This window comes from Chiloscyllium punctatum, chromosome 41 (assembly GCF_047496795.1).
Source record: "Chiloscyllium punctatum isolate Juve2018m chromosome 41, sChiPun1.3, whole genome shotgun sequence".
Taxonomy (NCBI): Eukaryota; Metazoa; Chordata; class Chondrichthyes; order Orectolobiformes; family Hemiscylliidae; genus Chiloscyllium; species Chiloscyllium punctatum.
The window spans coordinates 43,453,133-43,475,757 of NC_092779.1; positions in this window are offsets into that span (position 1 = coordinate 43,453,133).

Below are 22,625 nucleotides of genomic sequence, written 5' to 3' on the forward strand. Positions count from 1 at the left end.
ATAGAAAGATAGGCCAGATGAATGCGTGGCTGGTGTAGGGGGCAGCGTTTTCGGTTATGAAGTGATAGTTATAGAGATGTACAGCATGGAAATAGACCCTTCGGTCCAATTTGTTCATGCCGACCAGATATCCCAACCCAATCTAGTCCCATCTGCCAGCACCTGGCCTATATCCCTCCAAACCCTTCCTATTCTCATCCCCATCCAGATGCCTTTTAAATGTTGCAATTGTACCAGCCTCCACCACTTCCTCTGTCAGCTCATTCCATATACGTACCACCCTCTGGGTGAAAAAGTTGTCCCTTAGGTCTCTTTTATATCTTTCCCCTCTCACTGTAAAGCTATGCCTTTTAGTTCTGGACTCCCCGACCCCAGGGAAAAGACTTTGTCTATTTATCCTATCCACGCCCCTCATAATTTTATAAACCTCGATAAAGTCACCCCTCAGCCTCTGATGCTCCAGGGAAAACAGCCTCAGCCTATTCAGCCTCTCCCTATAGCTCAAACCCTCCAACCCTGGCAACATCCTTGTAAATCTTTTCTGAACTCTTTCAAGTTTCACAACATCTTTCCGAGAAGAAAGAAACCAGAATTGCATGCAATTTTCCAAAAGTGGCATATCCAATGTCCCCTACAGCTGCAACATGACCTCTTAACTCCTATACTCGATACTCTGACCAATAAAGAAAAGCATACCAAATGCCTTCTTCACTATCCTATCTACCTGTGACTCCACTTTCAAGGAGCTATGAACCTGTACTCCAAGGTCTATTTGTTCAGTAACACTCCCATTAGGTGTATAAGATCAACTAGGAGAAAGTGAGGACTGCAGATGCTGGAGACCAGAGTTGAAAAATGTGGTGCTGGAAAAACACAGCAGGCCAGGCAGCATCCGAGGAGCAGGAGAATCGACGTTTTGGGCATAAGCCCTTGGGTCAGTCTGTTTGAAGGAAAAGGCAGGTTTTCAATTAGTAGGCTTTTAAAAGTGGGATATCAAGAGTCTGGGGACAGTATGTCGCTGTTAGGGTGAAGGGAAAAGCTTGCAGGTTTAGGGATCCCTGGCTGATGAGGGATATTGAGGCTCTGGTCAGGAAAAAGAAGATGGCATACATTGTGTTAAAGCAATTGGGTTCCAGTGATTCCCAGATGACTATGAAAAGTGTAGGAGCACACTTGAGAGGGAAATCAGAAGAGCTAAAAGAGTAAATGAGATGGATCTGGCAGATAAGGTCAAAGGTAATCCCAAGTGATTCTATAGCTATATTAAGACTAAAAGAGTGGCTAGGGAGAGAACAGATCCCAGTAAGATCAGCATGGCCATCTATGTGTTGGCCACAGGAGATGGGCGAGATTTAAAAAAAAACTTCTCCTCAGTGTTTACTGAGAAGACAATCATGGATGCTAAGGAAATAAGGGAAACGAGTGGGGATATTTTGGACCATATATATATAACTAAAGAGGAGGAGTTAAAGTGGATGAATCCCCTGGACTTGATCAAGCCTATCCTCGGACATTGTAGGAGGCGAGGGAAGAAATTGCATAGGCCTTTGCAGAGATTTTTGCTTCATCTTTAGCCATTGGTAAAGTTCTGGAAGACTGGCTGGCTCATGTTGTTCCATTATTTAAGAAAGATAGCAAAGACAAGCCAGGAAACTATAGGCAAGTGAGCCTGCCATCAGCGGTAGACAAGTTGTTGGACAGGATACTGAGGGACAAGATCAACCAACAGTTGGATAGTCAGTTCTGAGTAGGGATAGTCAACATCGATTTGTGCATGGGACATCGTGACTGACAAATTTTTTTAGAGTTTTTCGAAGAGGTAAACCAAGAGGATAGATGAGGGTAGGGTAGTGGATGTTGTCTATAAGGACTTTAGTAAGGCCTTTAACAAGGTCTCACATGGCAAGCTAGTCATGAAGATTAGGTCACATGGCATCCAGGGCGAGCTAGCTTATTGGATTCAAAATTGGTTCACTGGTAGGAAGCAAAGGGTGATGGTTGAAGGTTGTTTCTCAGACTGGAGGCTTGTGACTAGTGGTGTGCCACAGGGGTCGGCGTTGGGACCATTGTTATTTGTTATTTACATAAATTATCTGAATGTGAATATAGAAGGCATGATAAGAAGTTTGAGGATGATAGGGATCTTGATCAGATGGGGAAGTGGGCTGAGGATTGGCAAATGCAATTCAATACAGATCAGTGTGAGATGTTGCACTTTGAAAACAAGGTAGGGCTTATACAATAAATGGTAAGGTCCTGAGGAGTGTTGTAGAATAGAGGGACCGAGAAATACAAGCACATGGTTCTTTGAAAACGGCATCACAGGTAGACGGGGTGGTGAAGGAGGCATATAGCATGCTGGCCTTCATCAGTCAAGGCACTGAATATAGGAGTTGGGATATTATGTTATACTTATATAAGTTGTTGGTGAGGCCGCACTTGGAGAATTGTGTACAGTTTTGGTCACCCTTTTATAGGAAAGACATAGTTAAACTGGAAAGAGTGTAAGGAAGATTTACGAGGCTCTGTCCAGGAATGGTAGGCCTGAGTTTTAGGGAGAGGTTTGCCAGGATAGGACTTCATTTCTTGGAATGTAGGAGAATGTGGGGCGACCTTACTGATATGTATAAAATCATGAGGAGCATAGATAGGATGAATGCATATAGTCTTTTTCCCAGGGATGGGGAATTGAAAACGAGAGGGCGTAGGTTTAAGGTGATAGGGGAAAGATATAAGAAGGACCTGTGGGACAATTACTTCATGCAGAGAACATTGCGTGTATCATTGATTAGGTGACCATTTGCCATTCATTCCTAATTGCCCTCAAAAAGATAATGATAATATGCTTTCTTGAGCTTTCTGCAGATGATGTGATGTAGATACAATGCTGCAAAGGAGGGAGTTCCAGGATTTTGACATAGCGAGAGTGAAGAAACAATGATATATTCGAAGTCAGGGACGTGAGTGACTTGGAGGTAAATTGCAGCCGAGGGCAGAGATTATGGGCTTCTCTACTGCACCTGGTCCAAGTACCTGATCCAAGCACACCAGGCTCTCAGGTCCCAGCTGTTGCTCCTTGATATATCCCCCGTCTCAGACCCTGCTTGCAGGTGCTGGTGTTTCCACACATCTGCTGCCCTTGCCCTTTTAGTCACAGATGTCACAGGTTTGGAAAGTGCTATCAAAGAATTATTCTAAGAATTATTCTAAGTTGTTGCTGTGAATCTGATGGTACAGCTTACTGCCCCTGTATGCCAGTAGTGAAGGAGTGTTTAAGGTAATGCACACTTTGTCACAGAGTAGAGTCATACAGCATGGAAACAGGCCCTTTGGCCCAAACTGGTCCATACTGACCATGTGCCCACTCAGCTAGTTCCAATTGCTGCAATTGGTCCATTTCCCTGTAAACCCTTCCTATCCCTGTACATATCCAAATGTTTTTAAAATTTTGCGATTATACCTGCCTCAACCACTTTCTCTGGCAGCCCATTTCTGCAATTTACCTCCAAGTCACTCACATTCCTGACACAAACCACTAAATCACCCTCAATCCCATACCTCCAAATTTTGTGCAGTAGCCTACCATGGGGAACCTTATCAAATGCCTTACTGAAATCCATATACACCACATCAATAGCTTTAACCACAAACACCTTTTGGTCACCTTCTCAAAGAACGCAATAAGGTTTTTGAGGCATGACCTACCCTTCACAAAACCGTATTGACTATCCCTAATCAACTTATTCCTTTCGAGATGATTATAAATCCTATCTATTAAAACCTTTTCCAACACTTTAACCATAACCGAAGTAAGGCTCACTGGTTTATAATTACCAGGGTTGTCTCTATTCCCTTCTTGATCAAGGAAACATTTGTTATTCTCCAGTCTTCTGGCACTATTCCTGTAATAGCAGTAGTTGTTTTGCATCAAATTAAAAGCTACTCAGCATTTAATGGTTCTGCATGTTTCTTCAATGGTGCAAAAGGTGTATATTTCTTATTCTTTCATGGGATGCAGGCATCATTGGAAAGGCCAACATTTATTGCCCATCCCGAATTGCCCTGGTGAAAATGCTAGTTAGTTGCCCTGTTGAACTACCACAGTAATGAGAACAAGGTTACACCCACAACGTTGTGAGGGAGAGAGTTTCACAATTTTGACTCAGTGACAGTGAAGGAACACTGATACATTTCAAAGTTAAGACAGAATTTTGCTTGGAGGGTAACTTACAGGTGATGGTGTTACTTTGTATGTGTTGGCCTTGACCATCATAGAAATAACAGTGCAAGGAGCTCCTCCTTCCTATCATGTCCATGCTCTTCAAATATCCTCTTAAATATCGTTTCAGAGCTCTTCATATTTCACTATCTGAAAGACAATCCAAATTTCCTTATAAATAGTGATTGTATCAGTTTTTAAAGTAAAAATGTAAAATATCAGACACTTAGAGCGATATTTTGTCTCATGCACAGTTAAAGTCTGGCCTGTAAGCATAGGCATAGCTCAAGTGTTAACTTGGGGAAAGGGGACACTTGGAAGCAGAGACTGCAACACCACTTTCCTAACTGAAGATACCACCAGTTTCTCCTGTCGTGTGGTAACTCAGAATTGCCATAAGGTGGCGAGAATTTGATGCTTTGTAAGTTCCCTCTGTGAGTAGTAGTAGAGACAAAAGTTTTTCATGCTGATTTGCTCCAGTTATTTGTGAAACTCAATTTTAGAAACATATTTGCCCATATTGCATGAACCAGTGTTCTACTTGTAAAATTCAGGCAACTAAAGTTCCAAATCGTGTTCCCCCAGACTGTGCAGAATCACAGAATCAAGGTTCTTGCACAAACACATCAGAAGTGGGAGGAGTGGTAGACTGTACAGCCCCTTGAACTTACTTTACCATTCAATCATGGTTAATCATCTGCCTCAGTTTCAATTTCTTGGTTAAGCAGTGAAATCCTCAATTCTCGAAGTGTTCATACATCAATCAATCATAGTTTTGAATATATATTAAATTTCCAGGATAGAAAACTCTAAAGACTCCAACTTCCAAAGAAAACTTCAAAGGGCGAAAAACTGGTGAGATTTCAAGAGTTGTTGTACCTGTCATTTACCTACCACTGGTGGGATTTAGCTAGTGATGTGGAGGATGGGAAACAACATGCTTCCCCTTAGGTCAATTGTCCTTAGGTGGACAATTATTTATCTCTTAAGGTCCTCTTCCCATCATCACTGGGATTTTACCAGCAGCAGGCAGGGCAGGGTTTTCTTGGCAATGAGGCACCCTAGCATTTATGAAGGACCTTCCAGTGGCAAGGATAGTGCCTTCTGGAAACCCTTCCCTCTGATCTCCCCAGCACTGCTGTCTGCCACCGGGGAATACTGGATTAGTGGTGCTGGAAGAGCACAGCAGTTCAGGCAGCATCCAACGAGCAGCGAAATCGACGTTTCGGGCAAAAGCCCTTCATCAGGAATAAAGGCAGTGAGCCTGAAGCGTGGAGAGATAAGCTAGAGGAGGGTGGGGGTGGGGAGAGAGATGCTGTCTGAACTGCTGTGCTCTTCCAGCACCACTAATCCAGTATTTGGTTTTCAGCATCTGCAGTCATTGTTTTTACCTTGCCACCAGGGAATGCCGAGTTGACCGTAATGAGCCCTCAGACCCACTTACCAGCACTATCAGTGTCTTTTGAGGCCTTCTACAGTTCCAATAATGACTGCCACTCCTACTGGCACTAAGGGGACAGAAGAGCTATTGGCCCTCATTGTCCAGCAGCAATTAGAGGGCCACGTCCATAATTGCAGGAAGTTAAATAGTCTTCTCATTTTGAAATATGGTCATGATTTTTCAGACCATGGGCTTGCCCTAAACTTTCAGTCACCCTGTAGACTAGAGTTTATTTCTAGACTCTTGCAGGCAGCAGAGACCAGTTTTCAGCATCAGCCCCTGAATGAATGCTAGGCTTTTCTTTGTGAGACAATAGTTTTTATGTATCTATCACCTATAATTCCAACAAATACCAGAGAATATCGGTCCATTCTACTCAATCTCGAGCAATGCTGTCTGACTATGGTTGTGGACTCTGGGAGCGTAGGACTAAGGGGAGACTTCAATTTGTTACCTTTTGATTTAAGTTCTTTTGAATATGGTAATTGGACATGGTGTGACTGTCTCGGCCAGCAGTTGTTGTCTACCGCTAATTGCCCAGAGGGTAGTCAACCACATGCCGTAAATCTGGAGTCAAACGTGCACCAGACCAGGAAAGGATGGCAGAATCCCATCCCTCAAGGGCATTAGTGAATTTAGATTGATCTTTTATGAATAACAATGGTAACATGATCACCATTTGGATGGATTTTTTATTGCATTCAAATTTCATATCTGCCATGGTGAAATTTTACCCCATGTTCCTTGGACTGGAGTTCTGGAATGCTAATCTGGTGACATTACCACACACCACTGAAAGATGTTCCCTTACAGCATTTCTGTGGCACATTATTACATTAGGTGAGACAAATGGCAGCAAAAATATTCGCAAAAATAGATATTAAATTATGTTCTGTTCTGAAGAAAGGTCACTGAATTCAAAGTGGTAACTCTGTTTTCTTTCCACTGATGCTGCCAGTCCTGTCAGGTTTCTTCAGAAATTTATGTTTTTGTTTGTTTCCGATCTCCAGCATCCACGGCTTTATATTTATATTAATTTTACTGGCCTGCTTTTGAACAGATTGCTTGAAATCTGAGAAAAATGTGCTAAGAAGAAAATACAAACATAACAGATGTTATCAATCAAAAACAAAAACAGAATAATTATTTGCTACAGGTACAGGCTGGGCTGCTGATTATTTCTAGATTTTTCTGCTTTTATCTCCAGGAATAGGCGTAATAATTTCAACTGCAGTTTCTGCAATAGTAAAGTAATCCTAAGTAGCAATTCATTAAGTGACCAGCCACCAGGGGATCATTCCTTTTGCCAATGCATTAACATCTTTCACAACTGCCATCAAAAACAGTCCATTTCTGGGGGCCCTTTGTTTCTCCCTGGAGTTGTGAGATTGATCCTCCTGCAGTTGGAGAAGGCAGGATTTCAGGGGTAGGTAAATTGAAATGAGATCTGAAGACGGACAGCAGATTTCTGACGAGGGAGGCTGTAAGAAATGGTTGTTAAAAAGGCAACAGGATGAGGTTGAGGGGTTACATTTTCTGTTGAGATGGAGATTTGAGAAGTAAGCTGGAGACAAAGGAATGTGTGTGACAGCAAAGTGTGTTAATCAGAGATGTGCAGGACAATACCAGGCAAATGACAGAGTGATGGCTGCCAGCTGAGTATTGTAAGACATCTAGCTTGCTAGATCTCATGAGGTTATTAACTCTCTTTCATTACTGGTTTAATTTTCCTGCTCCTCACCTTGGCAAGTGTGGGGTAAAGGGTTGATTACACCTTTGCTCTCAACATAGCTACTGAGCATAGGCAAAAAGGAGCTCGGTCATAGGGGCATCAGATCACATGGTACTACAACCTGAGACTGTAAGGTTCCTGAAAGATGCCCTGACTTATCATGCCATGAAAATTGTTATGTTTAATAAAACTTATTAATGTGAATTCACAAGAATGCAGACTCTGTGTTCGAATAGTAAGAGCAGTGAGGAAAGTACAACAAAAATGGAAACAGGCAGCACAAAATACCTAAAGTGAAGTTCAGTGACAGTGTAATGAATGAAGCACAAAACCAACCTGAGATTTGACCTCAGAGGTGTGGGGAAACAGCTGAATACCACAGTGACAGGAAGCAGGCCGATTTAATGCAGAGAGGGAAACCCATGCCAAAGTTGAAATGCATAGGAGAAAACCCACAGCACAGAATGTGGCAAGTGACACAAAAATAAAATCAATAAGCAACAGTGAATAATATTTTCCTGTTGATCAGAAATCTTTATAGAAAGGGATCACAACACAAGACAGGTCACTAAAGCAATGGACTATCAAGAGGGAAAGCCTGTGCAAAAGCAAGGGAAAGGGAACCAGCATTTCGGTCTCTATAGCACACACAGTAAATCTACCAAGGACAGAAAGAGACTGGTCTTTACTAGTCCTTCTAGAAATTGCAGAAGGCTCTGGCTGGGCCGTGTATTGGGTATAAGATATTGACATAGGAACAAAGATGCAGGAGAATGCTATTCAGCCCCTCGAAACCTCTCCACCATTCTAGGGCATGGCTGATCATCGACCTCAATCCTACATTTTCACTTTACTCCCTCATCCCCTTACATCATTATTAACTAGAAATCAGCCAATCTCTTGAATTGACTTAATTACTACACTTCTACAAACCTGTGGGGTAGAGAATTCTAAAGATTAATGACCCTCTGACTGAAGCTCCTCTTCATCACAGTCCTAAATGACTTGCCTTTTATTGTGAGACTTAGTCTTCTGGCTCTAGACCTCACAGCTAGATGAAGTATCCCTGCTGCACATATTTTGTTTATCCCTGTAAAGATTTGGTAAGTTGTTATGAAATCACTTATCATTCTCCTAAACACCAGAGAAGACAGGCCTAATCTATTCAAATTTCCTTATAGGACAGTCCTACCATCCTATAAAATCAATCTGATGAACTTTCATTGCACTTCTTATATAAAGTCCATCCTTCCTTTGGCAAGGTGACCAGAACTACAGAAAATACTCAAAGTGCAGTTTCTGTTCTGAAGCACAACTTCTTTGCTCCTATTTTCAAATCCTTTTATGATAGGGGCAAGCATTCTGCTTGCTTTCTGATTTTCTTGCTCTACCTGCATGCTAATGTTTAGTAATTTATGAACAAGGACACCTAGATCCCTTTGGATATAATTCCTTTGGTTACCCACTAGCTAATCTCACCATTTAAGAAATATTCTGCACTTTTGTTCCTCCTATCAAAGTGGATAATCTTGCACTTATCCATCTGCCATGATACTGCCACTCAGCCCGTCTAAACCTCCTTGAATCCTGTTTATCATTCTCCTTATAACTCACATTTTCACCAACTTTTGTATTATCTGGAAATTTGAAATATTATAATTGGTCTCTACATCTAAATCATTAACATAGATTGTGAACTGCTCACACCACAACATTGATCCTTGTGGCACCCAACAGTCTGACAACATCAGAGTGACCCATTTATTCCTGCTCTTGGTCTGTTAACCAATGCTCAGTCCATGCTGGAATAATACTCCTAATCCCACAAATTTTAAATTTTGTTTCTTAACCTCCTGCGTGGGAGTTCATCAATTCCCTCTGAAAATTTAAATACATGCAATCCATTAGTTTCTCTTCATCAGCTCAGCTAATAACAGTCTCAAAACATTCTAGCTTCTCAAGCATACTTTCTCCTTCATAAATCCATACTGATTCTGTCCAATTAGACATTTTCCTAAATTTCCAGTCATCCTTGATACCAGATTCCAGCATTTTGCCTGTTACTGATGTCAGGCTAGCAAGTCTGTAATTACCTGGTGGTTTTCTTTGTCTCTCATTTATTAAAGCATGGAGTGGTACATTTGCAGCCTTCCAAACTGCAGATATGTTGCAGAATCAATGTAATTTTGAGAGACAATCACCAATGTTTATACTTTCCCTGCAGCCATCTCTTTCAGCACTTTACGGTAAAAGTCATTATGGAGGCATCCTGAAGGTTTGTTAACATTTACTTTGATAATTCTCTAAAGCTATTTTTTAAAAATCAATTCTAATTTTGAAATCTGCACTCTCACCAGACCCTTGAATCTTAAAGACAGACATACAGTACTTATTTAGTGCCTCTTTCACTTCATTTCCTATTACATATCCTACTGTCTCTGCCTGCAGTGGACCCACGTTTGTCTTTGTGAACATTTTCCTTTTTACACAATATAGAAGCATTTAAAATCCATATTTATGTTTTTACTATTTTACATTCATTTTTCTTTCTTTATCAATTTCTTGGTCCTCCTTTGCTGAATTCTAAAATTCTGAATCTCAGGCTTACGACTGTTCTGGGAAACTTTATAAGTCTCCCCCTTGAATCTAAGACGATTTCGCCATGGCTACCTCACTTTTCCTGTTGGGTATTTTTGCCATAAGAAAGAATGTTTTGAAAATTCTTTAAATATTACCCATTGCCCATCTGTCATCAAACACCTTAATGTGATTTTCAATCCAGCATAGCCATTTTCCTCCTCATATCTTCATCATTCCCCTCGCTTCGATCTAAAGCCCTGGTTTCAGAGTGGATATTTTCAAACTTAATGGAATGGTCACTATTCCCTAATGGTTCTTTTACAAGATTATTCATTATCCCTTTCTAATAGCATAATACTTGATCTAAAATAGCTTGTACCCTAAGTTTGTTCCTTAACATGTGGCTACAGAAAACTCTCCAGAATACATTCCAGGAGTTCATCCTCCACAACATCAGTGCTCATTAGATTTACCCCGTCTAGATTTAAATTGAAGCCAGCTATGATTGTTGCATTCCTCTTGCTCTATGTATCTCAAATTTCCTTGTTTATACAATACCCTATTTTATGACTATTGTTTGGTGGCCTAGATACTAATGTTTAATGCCTCTTGCTGTTTCTTAGATCCACTCAAATAGATTCTACCTTCTATTGTTCTGATTGGAGATTCTCTGATCTAATCTCTCGTTATCAGCACCGCTTCTGTCTCCCTTTCTTTTTGACATATTCCTCCTAAATTGCAAATATACGTTAAAATTCAGTTGCTAGTACTGGTCACCACGCATGTATCCATAATGGCAATTAAATTATACACTTTTACTTTGGCTAATGTCATAAACTCACCTATCTTGTTGTGACTGCTGCATACATTTAGATATAATGCTTTTAACACCTTTTAAGCAAAAACTATTATATAATGTAACCCTAGTTGATTTGAGCCTTATTTCTGCAGCTTTCTGGTTTCATATATAGCTTCTGCAAACAGCTTTGTTTGTAATTTTTCTGAATTCCTTGTCCTCCTTATCCAGATCCTTCATCTTCTTTGTACAAGTCCCACCTGCCCCAGATCCAGTCCCAATGCTTCAGAAATCTAAAGCACATGGTACTGAGAGCAATATCTTTGAGGAACTTTTCTTTCTATCTGTGGAAGTGCTATCAAACACAACCAAAAGGCTTTTCCCATCATCCAATCACTTGTGGCAATTTTCACCTCATTCACCACCACCATTAAATCACCCGTGTTTCCAATTGCTCATGAAGACAAATGCAATAACACCAAATGTGAGGGAGAGGGCAAAATCAAAATGGAGTTGGAAGGGGCTTTAGGGGTCTCGCTTTAAACTTTCTTGCCTACTTCATTAAATCTACTTTCAGGTTGAATAATAACCAGACACTGTGCTGCTTGATGTTTCGATGCGAACCAGGCAACAATGGATTCTGGGTATTGTTGCATGTAGTTGGCGACAGTGCTGACACCATTCTTGCCAGACAAACCAAGCACAAGAAGCACAATGATGTTATTAAAGCTTTTGGCTCCTATTCAGTTTTAAGGTGAAACCACGTTAATTGACACAGCTAAAAGCCAGAAAACCAGTGAATCCATTATAATGGATTTGTATCATGTCATGGATTACTGCTAATATGGAAACTTGAATGAAGAGTTCATATGCACAGTAGTGGGGGGACAGGATTGAAGCCCTATCAGAATTTTTACAGATTAGAGAAGATCTATCGACCTGGTAGCTCCGCAAATAGGCTGGAATTTGCAAACAGAACAGACTTCCCAGCCAGGAGGATAAAGAATTTTCCTGAGTTCAGCCTACTGGCTCTAAGTTCACTTTGTAAATTGAAGGGCTAGTACAACAGGAAGACAACACTCGCAATTTGAAAGAGGTTGCCACATCTGCCATTCTTATCCATGTTGTTCGGGAAAACTCCACATCGGTATGAACTGTAATATAAATTTCAGAACTTTAGTAACTGCTCACGAATGAATCAACAAAAGATAAACTGTTACACACAGATAGAAGAAGCTATAACTTTGTCTCGAGTAAACTAATGAAGACAAAGATACAGTTATACAGGAATTGAAAGCAATTGGCCATGTCTGGCAAAAGGAGGAGTGGAAGTAACATGAACAAAACTGCACTGGCACCTGCTTGATGTTGTATTGCCACAAAGGACAAGGTTTAGCCTGCATAAGGATTTAAGGAGTTAAAGTGGTGTTTTCAAACAGATAGCTAAGGCCAAATGTAACAATGAACAAAGAAGCTACTTCTGATAAGAAGGCAAGCTATGGAGATCCAAGATGGCAGCGGTCTGAGCGGTCTGCTGTGCTGGGGTCTGTGCCATACCCCGGACGAGGTGGACCTTTACCCTCCCACCCCTCCCCCCCCCCTCCACTAACCACCCCTAGGAGAAACATTAACACAGGGTTGAAGAACATCTAGAGCTGCTGAAACCGTGATTTGACAGCTCAAGGATCTGGATGAAGGCGAATAAAGGAAAATGGGTGAAAGGAGTACAGCAGGCAGGACCCTCCTCTACTGTGCCAGGGGGTGCCTGCAGCCATTGCCGAAACTCCCGGGGCGGGTCCTTTGGATTTAATGGGGCAGCAGCATTTACTCTTGGAGTCTGCTGAACTCTGAGAAAAGACTGAGGCAGTGCTGGATCCGATCTCTGCCATGCTGAAGACACATGACCAGGCGATCCAAATACTGGACCAATGAGTGGAAGCAGTTCAGCACAGGACCGCAGCATCAGAAACCACGGCGGAGGTCTCGGGAGGACAGGTCCAATCGCTGGAAGACCAGGTTCAGGTCCTTCAAGGACAAGTGGATGACCTGGAAAATAAAAGAAGGAGGAAAATCTTACGGTTCGTGGGTCTCCCAGAGTGCGAGGAAAGCGAGGATCTCATTGGATTCCTGGGGAAGTGGCTCTTGAATTTTCTGGGGCTAGAGGTAGAATCGGACCGGTAAGTGTGGAGCGGGCCCACCAGCTTGCAATATGCAGGTCTGGGTCAGACCCACACCCCCACCCGGTCCTAGTGCGACCCCAGAACTATAAAGAAAAACAGTTAATGATTGAAATAGCAAGAAGACTGGGAAGAGATCCACAAGCTTTAACATATAAAGACTCAAGAATAATGTTCTTTCAAGACTTCTTTGGAGCCATAATTAAGAAAAGAAAGGCATTTGATGAAGTCAAGAGGAAATGAGTGGACCTAAACATTCAATATTCCTCGGGGAACCCGGTGGTGTTGCGTTTCGCTTACAGAGGGACGGTTTATAATTTCAATTCGGCAGAAAAGTGAACCCTTTGAAAGAAAGGACCTGGGTTGGGAGGGGCATTGTGATGGACAATGGTACCGTTTTTCTTTACTTTCTCTTCCCCCTTTTCTTTTCTCTCTCCCTTTTTATGGTTATTGGTCTTATAGATTCTGTACTGCCTTCGAGTCTAAAGCCTGGTTTGCTTAACGTTTTTATCGGTTAGTTATTATCTGGGGTGGTTTTTTTTCGCTGTGCTTTTCTGGTTTGGGGGTGGCTTTGTTCGTGGTTGAGATGTATGGAGAAGAGGTGTAGAGGGGGACAGGTGGGCATCCATTGTTAACTCTCAGAATGTAAATAACATGTTCTCTTTGTGAATTGCCTGGGACTGGGCATGGCCTCTGCTGGAAGGAGCCGGGATGGTTGCAAGGATTGGGAGGATTACCCACTATGGGCAAGGGGGGAGATCTCTAGTGAATTGGGGTTTATTTGGATGTTTGTTTAAGTTAAATGTAGTGGTTAGATTTTTTAGTTATAGTAGTTTTCAAAGGAGTCGTTTTTAGGTTATTTCGAGTTAATGTTTTTCTGGCTCACTGCACCTCAAATAAGCTTCCTCCTTTTGGGAAACCATGGGCTGCCCTGGATGACCATGGCTCGTGATTTGTTCAGGTGGTGCACTTGGAATGTAAAGGGAGCCATTCCCCCATTAAAAGAAAGAAAGTGCTGTCAAGCCTTAGGAAGGAAAGGGTGGACATCACTCTGCTGCAGGAGATGCACATAACTGATAAGAAACACCTGAAATTGCAGCGGGGGGTTATGATATGGGAATTCTTCTCTTCCTTTAGCTCCAAGAGTAGAGGAGTGGTTATTCTGGTAAAAAGGGACTTCCCATTCCAGGTAATTGTGCAAATTAAGGATGGACATGGACAGTTCATCACTCTTAAAGCTCTAATACATGGAGAAGAGTATGGAGTCCTGAATTTCTATTGTTCCCCCTAGAAATGTGTATAATGTATAAGAAGGCAGGGAAAGAGTTAAGTTCTGAATTTTGGGAAACAAGAGGTTCAGCTGAGCATGACTCAGATCAGATAAGACCAATGGAGTTCTGGGGGTAAGGGTAATGGGTTAATGAGGTGGAAAAGAAGTCATTATTTAGAGCCATTTAACAATATTGGAAGCATTCAGTATGCAAGGTCAGCTAACAAGGGGAAAAGTATCCATTGTATGAATCCAGTTAATAAGGTTAAGAGCATTCATTGTGTAACAATAAAGGGCCTCGTCTCTGCTATTGATATTCACTGATTGTAATGGTCACCCAATTAATATGCATGCTGCCTTATCTGGATGCTCCTCCCTGTAAAATTCTTATATAGTTTATTGAGGAACCGCTGTTCGAGAGAAGACAATGAACTCATGTCTCTTTGCACATGGGAAATCGTTCTCTCTCCCTCCAGGACCCGGAATAAAGATGAAGGAGGCAAAACTGTACTGTGTCTCTGAGTGCTTTCCTTGACTTGAGGAAGAAACAGGACAACAATATTGGCGTAGTCGGCAGGATCCAAATGAGTAGTTATGATTGGATGGTGTCAGCAACCACCTGGAACATCGGTGTTTTGAGATGGATGGGACCACAAGGTAAGATGTTAAACCTTTGTCCCTCTTGAGAGTCCTGTGTGCTGGAGACAGTCCCCTCACTCGATCGCTCTCTACTCTACAGATTCCTTGAATGGTAATTAGTTCAGTTGAGAGACACAGTTTCGCAAGCATGCGGGCAGAGGTTCGGGTCCTCTGTACTGCATTGGGGGGAGGAGGGTGTGATTGAGGTTTGAGTTCTGTATGCGATACTGGGGTTAGAGTCCCTTGGGGGGTGGGGGGAGGGATGGAGTTGAGGTTTAGGTCTTCCGCACTGTGCTGAAATTCAAGCTTTCTGTGTTCGAGTGAACTTTGAGATCTCTGTATTTGAGGTTTGAGCTTTCTGTGTTTAATTGGGATTCGAGTTTTCTGTGTTTAAGTTGGTTTCGAGCCCTAGTGAGGAGTAAAGTGAGAAAGGGGTTTAAGTCCACTAGTGGCAAAATTCGAGGCTCTGTGAATCTTTGTTCTGGGGGAAGAGAGCGGCTTGGATTGCGGCACTATGTGGTCTGTTGCAAGGGCTTTCTCTTTTTGTAAGTGTCATTTCAGCAAGAGGATGCAAAAAAAAAAGAGAAACGCTGAAATTAAAGCTGTATGAGTACTTGGCTTGAAAAAGGAAAGTTTCGATGTAAACTGTGCCATGCTGTGTGTTTGATATTTAAAAATTTTGGTTTGTTAAAATCCTGGTTCAGAAAATCCTTTTAAGTAACTATTTTGCCTTGTTTGAATCAGAATCTGAATTCAATGTGTTTTGCGGGCTTTGCAATGGGGCAGATTTTGTTTTTACGTTGAAATTGTACAACATTATGTCCTTTTCAAAATGATCAACCGTGTAACCTTAAAACAAATTGATTAAGGACCCTGAGCCCCTGAGTTGTTTGAAATTCTACAATGCTTATTTTAAAAAAAAACAATTATGTCAGTGGTCATGCTTTCGCCAGATGAGAGTGTTGTATTATAATATCTTTGCTGCTGTGTTTTTAATGCAGAGTGCTCACAAAAAGAAAAGCGCACTTAGAGTTTAATGTTTTGTTAAGAGTTTAGAGAATATTAGAACTTGAGGCTGATCTGGTTAAATTCTGTTAATTTTTGTTTTACTTCATTGGCCCTCCTTCATATTGCAAATTCAAAGAATGTTGATCGCGACCAAAGTTGCCATTGTAATTCTAACTGTTTTACTTGGGAAAGTTCATTTGGAGAACATATTTTAAAAATTTGTTTCCCACAAATATTTAGATTTAAATCTGAACTGAAACTGCCTCTTCAATTGCTAAAGCACAGGAAACATTTTTAGATTCGATTAGATTAGATTACTTACAGTGTGGAAACAGGCCCTTCGGCCCAACAAGTCCACACCGCCCCGCCGAAGCGTAACCCACCCATACCCCTACATCTACATTTACCCCTTACCTAACACTATGGGCAATTTAGCATGGCCAATTCACCTGACCTGCACATCTTTGGAGTGTGGGAGGAAACCGGAGCACCCGGAGGAAACCCACGCAGACACGGGGAGGACGTGCAAACTCCACACAGTCAGTCGCCTGAGGCGGGAATTGAACCCGGGTCTCAGGCGCTGTGAGGCAGCAGTGCTAACCACTGTTGTTTTCTTGCTGCTCCAGACTTTTGAAATACCTTTCCTGACAACGTTCACATTCGCCAGGTATCAATTTGTTAAAAGAAAATAATTTTTGATTAACCTGAACAGAGACACCAGAGGGTTTGATTTTAGGACCATTGACTGTTGTTTTTAATTGACTGAATTGTTTAGGCAGTACAATTTAGAAGTTTATGGATTGTATAAAACTTGATAATGTCATAAATAGTGAACAGCGTAACAGACTTCAAGACAAATGAGAATATTGAAATAGGCAGACACAATTGAGTGTAGTTATATGTGTGACTGTCTTCAAACTGATAACCACCTTGGCAAGGAAGGAATGAGAGAGGAAATGCAAAGATACTTTCAGCAGCTAACATTGTCTCTAGAGTTTTTCCATTCACAGGTAAAGCATTCTTTCGGACCATTGCCCACCCCTCCACAACCTGATCCAATGAATTCAATCAGCTCCCCAGTCAGAGCATGAAGAGTGAAGAAGCTAGCAACAATGAAGGGGAGGTCGGTACACTTTTTGTCAGTGTTTTTCCTACGGACATTGAACCATGTGAGCTTTACCTTTTCCTTCGATTGTTTGAGGGATATGAAGGTTCACTAATCAAGCTAACATCAGAATAGCCAGTTGGCTTTGTTGCATTTGGCAGCAGAGTGGGAATGGAAGTACAGGGGAGAGCTGTTTTCACCTGCCCTGCTGCTGCACCTGCTGCACTGCACACTCCGATGCACTGGTATCCTCCAAGTGAAGCATCTCTGCAAGGGCACAAATCTCATCAGTTTTGTGAAACATTTAACTACCCTTAAACCAAGAATTCAGATTTCTCCAAGGAGTCATGCAACAACAGACTGAATTTTGTTTTCAGGTTGGGCTTTACTAAAGGAGATTTTGGAGAACAGGCTCATTCCCACTCAACTTGGAGGAGATGGAGTGGTCACTAAGGACTGTGGAGTTAATAACTTTACTGGTAGATTTTCTTTTCCACATGGGAGGATTCTTTGAATTCTATTTACTGTAACGGACTAATATTTTTTGTTGTTATAATCATTGTATGCTGTGTGTCAATATCTTGCTTAAATGCTGGCTGTCAGATTCCTATGAAATCTGGTAATGCCATCTCAGTGGTTATCATGGAATGATAACAGGTAGAAATTAGAATTTGTATAGGGTATAAGCAGGCAGGGAAAGAATTAAGTTCTGAGTTTTGTGGGGCATGACTCAGATCGGATAGGAACTTACAGTTAACAATAGGGTGCTGGGGGTGAGCGTAATGGGTTAACAAGGTGGGAAAGCATTCACTATGCAGAGCCATTTAATAATATTGGAAGCATTCAGTATGCAAGGTCAGCTAACAAGAGGAAAAGTATCCATTGAATGAATCCAGTTAACAAGGTTAAGAACATTCATTGTATAACAGTAAAGGGCTTGGTCTCTGCTATTAATACTCATTGATTGTAACAGTTGCCCAATTAATATGTATGTTCCCTTATCAGGATGCGCCTCCCTGTAAAATGATCATATAATTCATTGAGAAACTGCTATTCCAGAGAAGACCATGAACTCATGTCTTTGTGCACATGGGGGATCATTCTCTCTCCCTCCAGGGTCCAGAATAAAGATGAAGGAGGTTCAACTATACTGTGTCTCTGAGTGTCTTTGCTTCGACTGACGGGGGGGAATGGGACCCTCTTAAATTTCTAATTGATGCATCTTGGGGTGTGCCTATGATTATAGGTGGGTATTTTACCTGCCTAATGGATCCCAGGATAGACAGGGTACCAAGGGCATGCAATCTAGACAGCTGGTGAACATTTGTGAGGAGTTGGGATGAGTTGACGTGTGGAGGTAACTCCACCCTAATGGAGGAGACTTTACTTTCTATTCCAACCCACACAAGTGCCACTCGCAAATTGACATGTTCCTTATGCTGTCGGTCTGTTTGGACAGAATATTGGCTTGCAAAATTGGGAATATAATTATCTTGAATCATGTGTCAGTGTATTTCAATGGCGGGATAGATGCACAGCCATTCCTGTTAAGGGCTAGCAAATTTGCTGAGTACATTACAGGGCCTTCTGGGATATCAACTTGGGTTTTTCTTGGAGCGTCAGAGGCTGAGAGGTGACTTTATGAAGGTTTATAAAATCTTGAGGGGCATAGATAGGGTCTTTTCCCTGGGGTGGGGGTGTCCAGAACATTGACGGCATAGGTTTAGGGTAAGAGGGAAATAACTTAAAAGGGATCTAAGAGACAACTTTTTCACACAGAGCATGATGCACTTCTTGAATGAGCTGCCAGAGGAAGTGGTGGAGGCTGGTACAATTGCAACATTTAAAATGCATCTGGATGGGTATATGAATAGGAGGGGTTTAGAGGGATATAGGCCGGGTGCTGATAAATGGGATTAGATTAGGTTAGGACATCTGGTGAGTTTGGATGAGTCGGACTGAACAGTCTGTTTCCGTGCTGTACATCTCTATGACTCTTTAAGTTATAGTGACCCACCCACAACACAACACTGCCCAGCCAGCAACATTGGATGCTACACATGCCATAACATTTTCACTAGTTTAGCAAAGTATCAGTACGATAGTTCAACCTCTGACCAGGAATATTTCAAAGCAGGTCACCTGAGTTTGCAACTGTACAAGAAGCCCATGCTGCCAATGACCAGGAGACAGTCTGCTTGGGGGAAGTTGTAATTCAACAATGGCAAGTAACTACTATGTATTATCAGGGAGAAGTAACACTTGAGTACAAACTGTATAATTCCCAAATTGTTAGTCCACGAAAATGCCGGAAACAGCCTACAAATTAACTCTATCAGCAGTGTATCACCAAACTATACAACTTCTTGAGCTGAATAACATCATGGTAAAGCTTACATTTAAACACCAAAAGGAGCTGAAACAAGTGAATGATGTACAGAAACTAGAATAGTCTCACTTCTTCAAAGACACTGCTGATGTAAAAGCGCAGTTATTAATTATCATTTACACGTTGAAGCCATTCTGTTGAAGGTTATTTTTCGAAAGATGGCTATCAGCAACAACTTATGTTTTATTTTAAATAGTGGTTGCAATATTTCGGAACCTTGAAGGAGCAACAAATCAAAACAGCCAGGACACTGTTTCTTTTTACTGTGGTTTAGAAACTGAAAGCAATAGAAAGCAATTTGGATTGTTTATAATACAGGGTTATCTCAACAATTACTTAGGGTCTAGATTAGAGTGGTGCTGGAAAAGCACAGCAGGTCAGGCAGCATCCGAGGAGCAGGAAAATCGACGTTTCGGGCAAAAGTCCTTCATCAGGAATAGAGGCAGGGTACCTGAAGAATGGAGAGATTATCTCACTTAGATTATCTCACTTTACCATACATAGCAATAAGTAACCACATAGGTCAACTGTTTGACCTTGCATTTTGTAATTACTGTCCTTTTGGGATTATTATTAAACTGCAAAAGGAAAAATGATCTTTGCATATTTTAAGCACGAACAAATATTAAAAGAAAATTAGCCAACAGAATTCACAGCATAAATTTTACTATCACACTGATCAACAAATACTTTCACTACAGCACCATTACTTTTTCCTGCTAAATAGAAAACTTTGATAAAGACATAATGTAGCAATTTCATAATCTAACATCACAGGCTGCCTTGCTCTTCTTTTCATAGGTGCTAACTGTATAACAACACGTTACATTCATTTACATATTTTACACAGTAAAATATATCAAGTAACTTCATAGAAATTATATTTTAGGGCAAGCAACCGAAAGGTTGCTCCAAGTGGAATCTTTAACTGTTCAAAAATGATTTTAACCTTCTTTAAAAAAAAAGCTGCCCTTCACAGAACTGAAAAGTAAAATTCAGGGTCCTTCCACTTCAAATCCAAATTCCTAAATAATAGTATATCACAAATCTTTTGGACAATAATTATTATATTTTCCATGATAACAGGAGCTCTTTAATGCTGCTAACTCCTATTAAAAATAATGTTAGCAAAGGAGAAAGTCAATTAGTTAAGTTATAGGCTTTCTTCAGTTTTTGAGCTTATAATTTTTAGCACGAAAACTCACATTCTGCCGAATTGATCAGACAGAAGGACCATTGTTGTAACTGAATTAAATCAGTGCAGGAATTTCAGAAGCAAAATGAGAGTTGTTTTTAATGACTTTGTGCCTAAATGAGATGGCAGGAGAGAGAGAGAGAGCAGCCTGTGAAGAAAGGGTGGGAATGAATCCTGAAACGTAAATGGTTACAAACAGAAAGTATTGGGAAAAAGGCTCATTATTTCGAGAGGCGTGGAAATAAGTCCCCTCATGGATCAGTGCTGGAACCACTGTTGTTCACAGCTAATATTTGCAGCTCAGACTTTGAAATCAAAAACCACAATTTTTAACTGGCTAACAAACTGGGAGGAATATTTTCATCAATAGCATACAGTATCTGAATCCATGATGCAAGTTATAAACCTCATCTACCTGTGTTAGGGGAGAGGGAGGAAATTAGAAACTGACAATACATTTAGCTTTTGAAACTGGATTATAGAACTCTGGGAGAAAGCGAAGACTGCAGATGCTGGAGATCAGAGTCAAGAGTGTGGTGCTGGAAAAGCACAGCAGGTCAGGCAGCATCCGAGGAGCAGGAGAATTGATGTTTCAGGCATAAGCCCTTCATCATGAATGAGGCTTGTGGGCCAGGAGACAGGGAGGGGTGTGCTGAGCTTCTCTAGTCCACGAGCCTCATTCCTGATAAAGGGCTTATGCCTGAAACATTGATTCCCCTGATCATCAGATGTTGCCTGACCTGCTGCGCTATTCCAGCACCACACTCTCGACTATAGAACTCTGGCCCAGGTCATTCTATCCCAATCAGGTCAAGTCAGCGCTGAGGTCAACGATTTATCCTGATTGGCCCTGTGCTGTACCAAAGGAAGATCTTTGATAGGCATTTGTAGCCATGAACAATGCAAGATTGTGTGACAGCACACCTACATGATGGATGTCTCTCCAAAGTGTGTTTACTGAGGGAATTTACAATTGGAAATAGCTGCTTTACACAAACAACAGTTGTGCAATTTCAAGTCAATCAATGTGAAGTCAGGCAAGGGTGTCCTCTCTCCTGTGAGTTGTAGTAAAACGTTTGGTGAGTCATCAGGAAGGACACAAGCATAGAAGGGTGGCATTCAGGGAGTCACTTAAGTCAAAGTCTCTTGAAATGAGAATGACATCACTTTTTTGACTTGGATCTGCTGTTTGCATAGATGGATGAACATCTACAAACAATTCAAACTAGCCTTGGTGGCCAAGGTAAATCATGACACAAGTAAGATTGTGTTTTTTTGAAAATGGTTTGTCCCCTTAACTATCAGATCAGATGACTTGAAGGTACTGAAGATATAAATAGGAAGCGCAGGTCATGGGCTAAAAACTGCAAAAAGCAATTAGTGATGCTTAAACAAAAGTGGGCATGTGGACATTGCAGCATGCAAGTACCAAATATCATTACATGGATTTAGTGTTCAGTCCTGTGAAGGGGAGCGTTTTTTAAACATAAGAGGTTTGAAGTCAATTTTGAACTACACTGCACCTTCACCTAGTATTGCAAATGGATCTGGCCACACTCCTTCATTGATTTAATTTAACTACAAGAGTGGCCCATCCTTTTGTCCAATCAGGCAGGATGTGAGTTTTTATACTAAAAATTCATAGCTCAAAACTGAAGAAAACCTGTTAGTTAACTGTTTAATTATCTTTTTCGCTAACATTTTTTAATAGGACATCAACATTGAAGATCTCCTGTCATCAGGGAATATATAATAATTTTTGTCCTAAAGATTTGTGATATAATTTGAGAAGTTGGATTTGAAGTAGGGGAAAGATGAATGTTGTTTTTCAGGTCTGTAAAGGGCAGCTTTCTTTAAAAAGGAGGTTTAAAGTTGTTTTTGAACTATTCTGTATCTGGTTGCAAAGGGATCTGGCCACAGAATACTCCAAACAGTTGGATCAAACCATACCATTGATAACTCACTGAGACATTTGTAAAAAAATTTCTTTGATCACAAGCTTGTCAAACAATGGCATTATAGCTGAGTACTAGATGCCTAGAGGATTTGTAGGAAAAGGGGATGGTGAATCCTG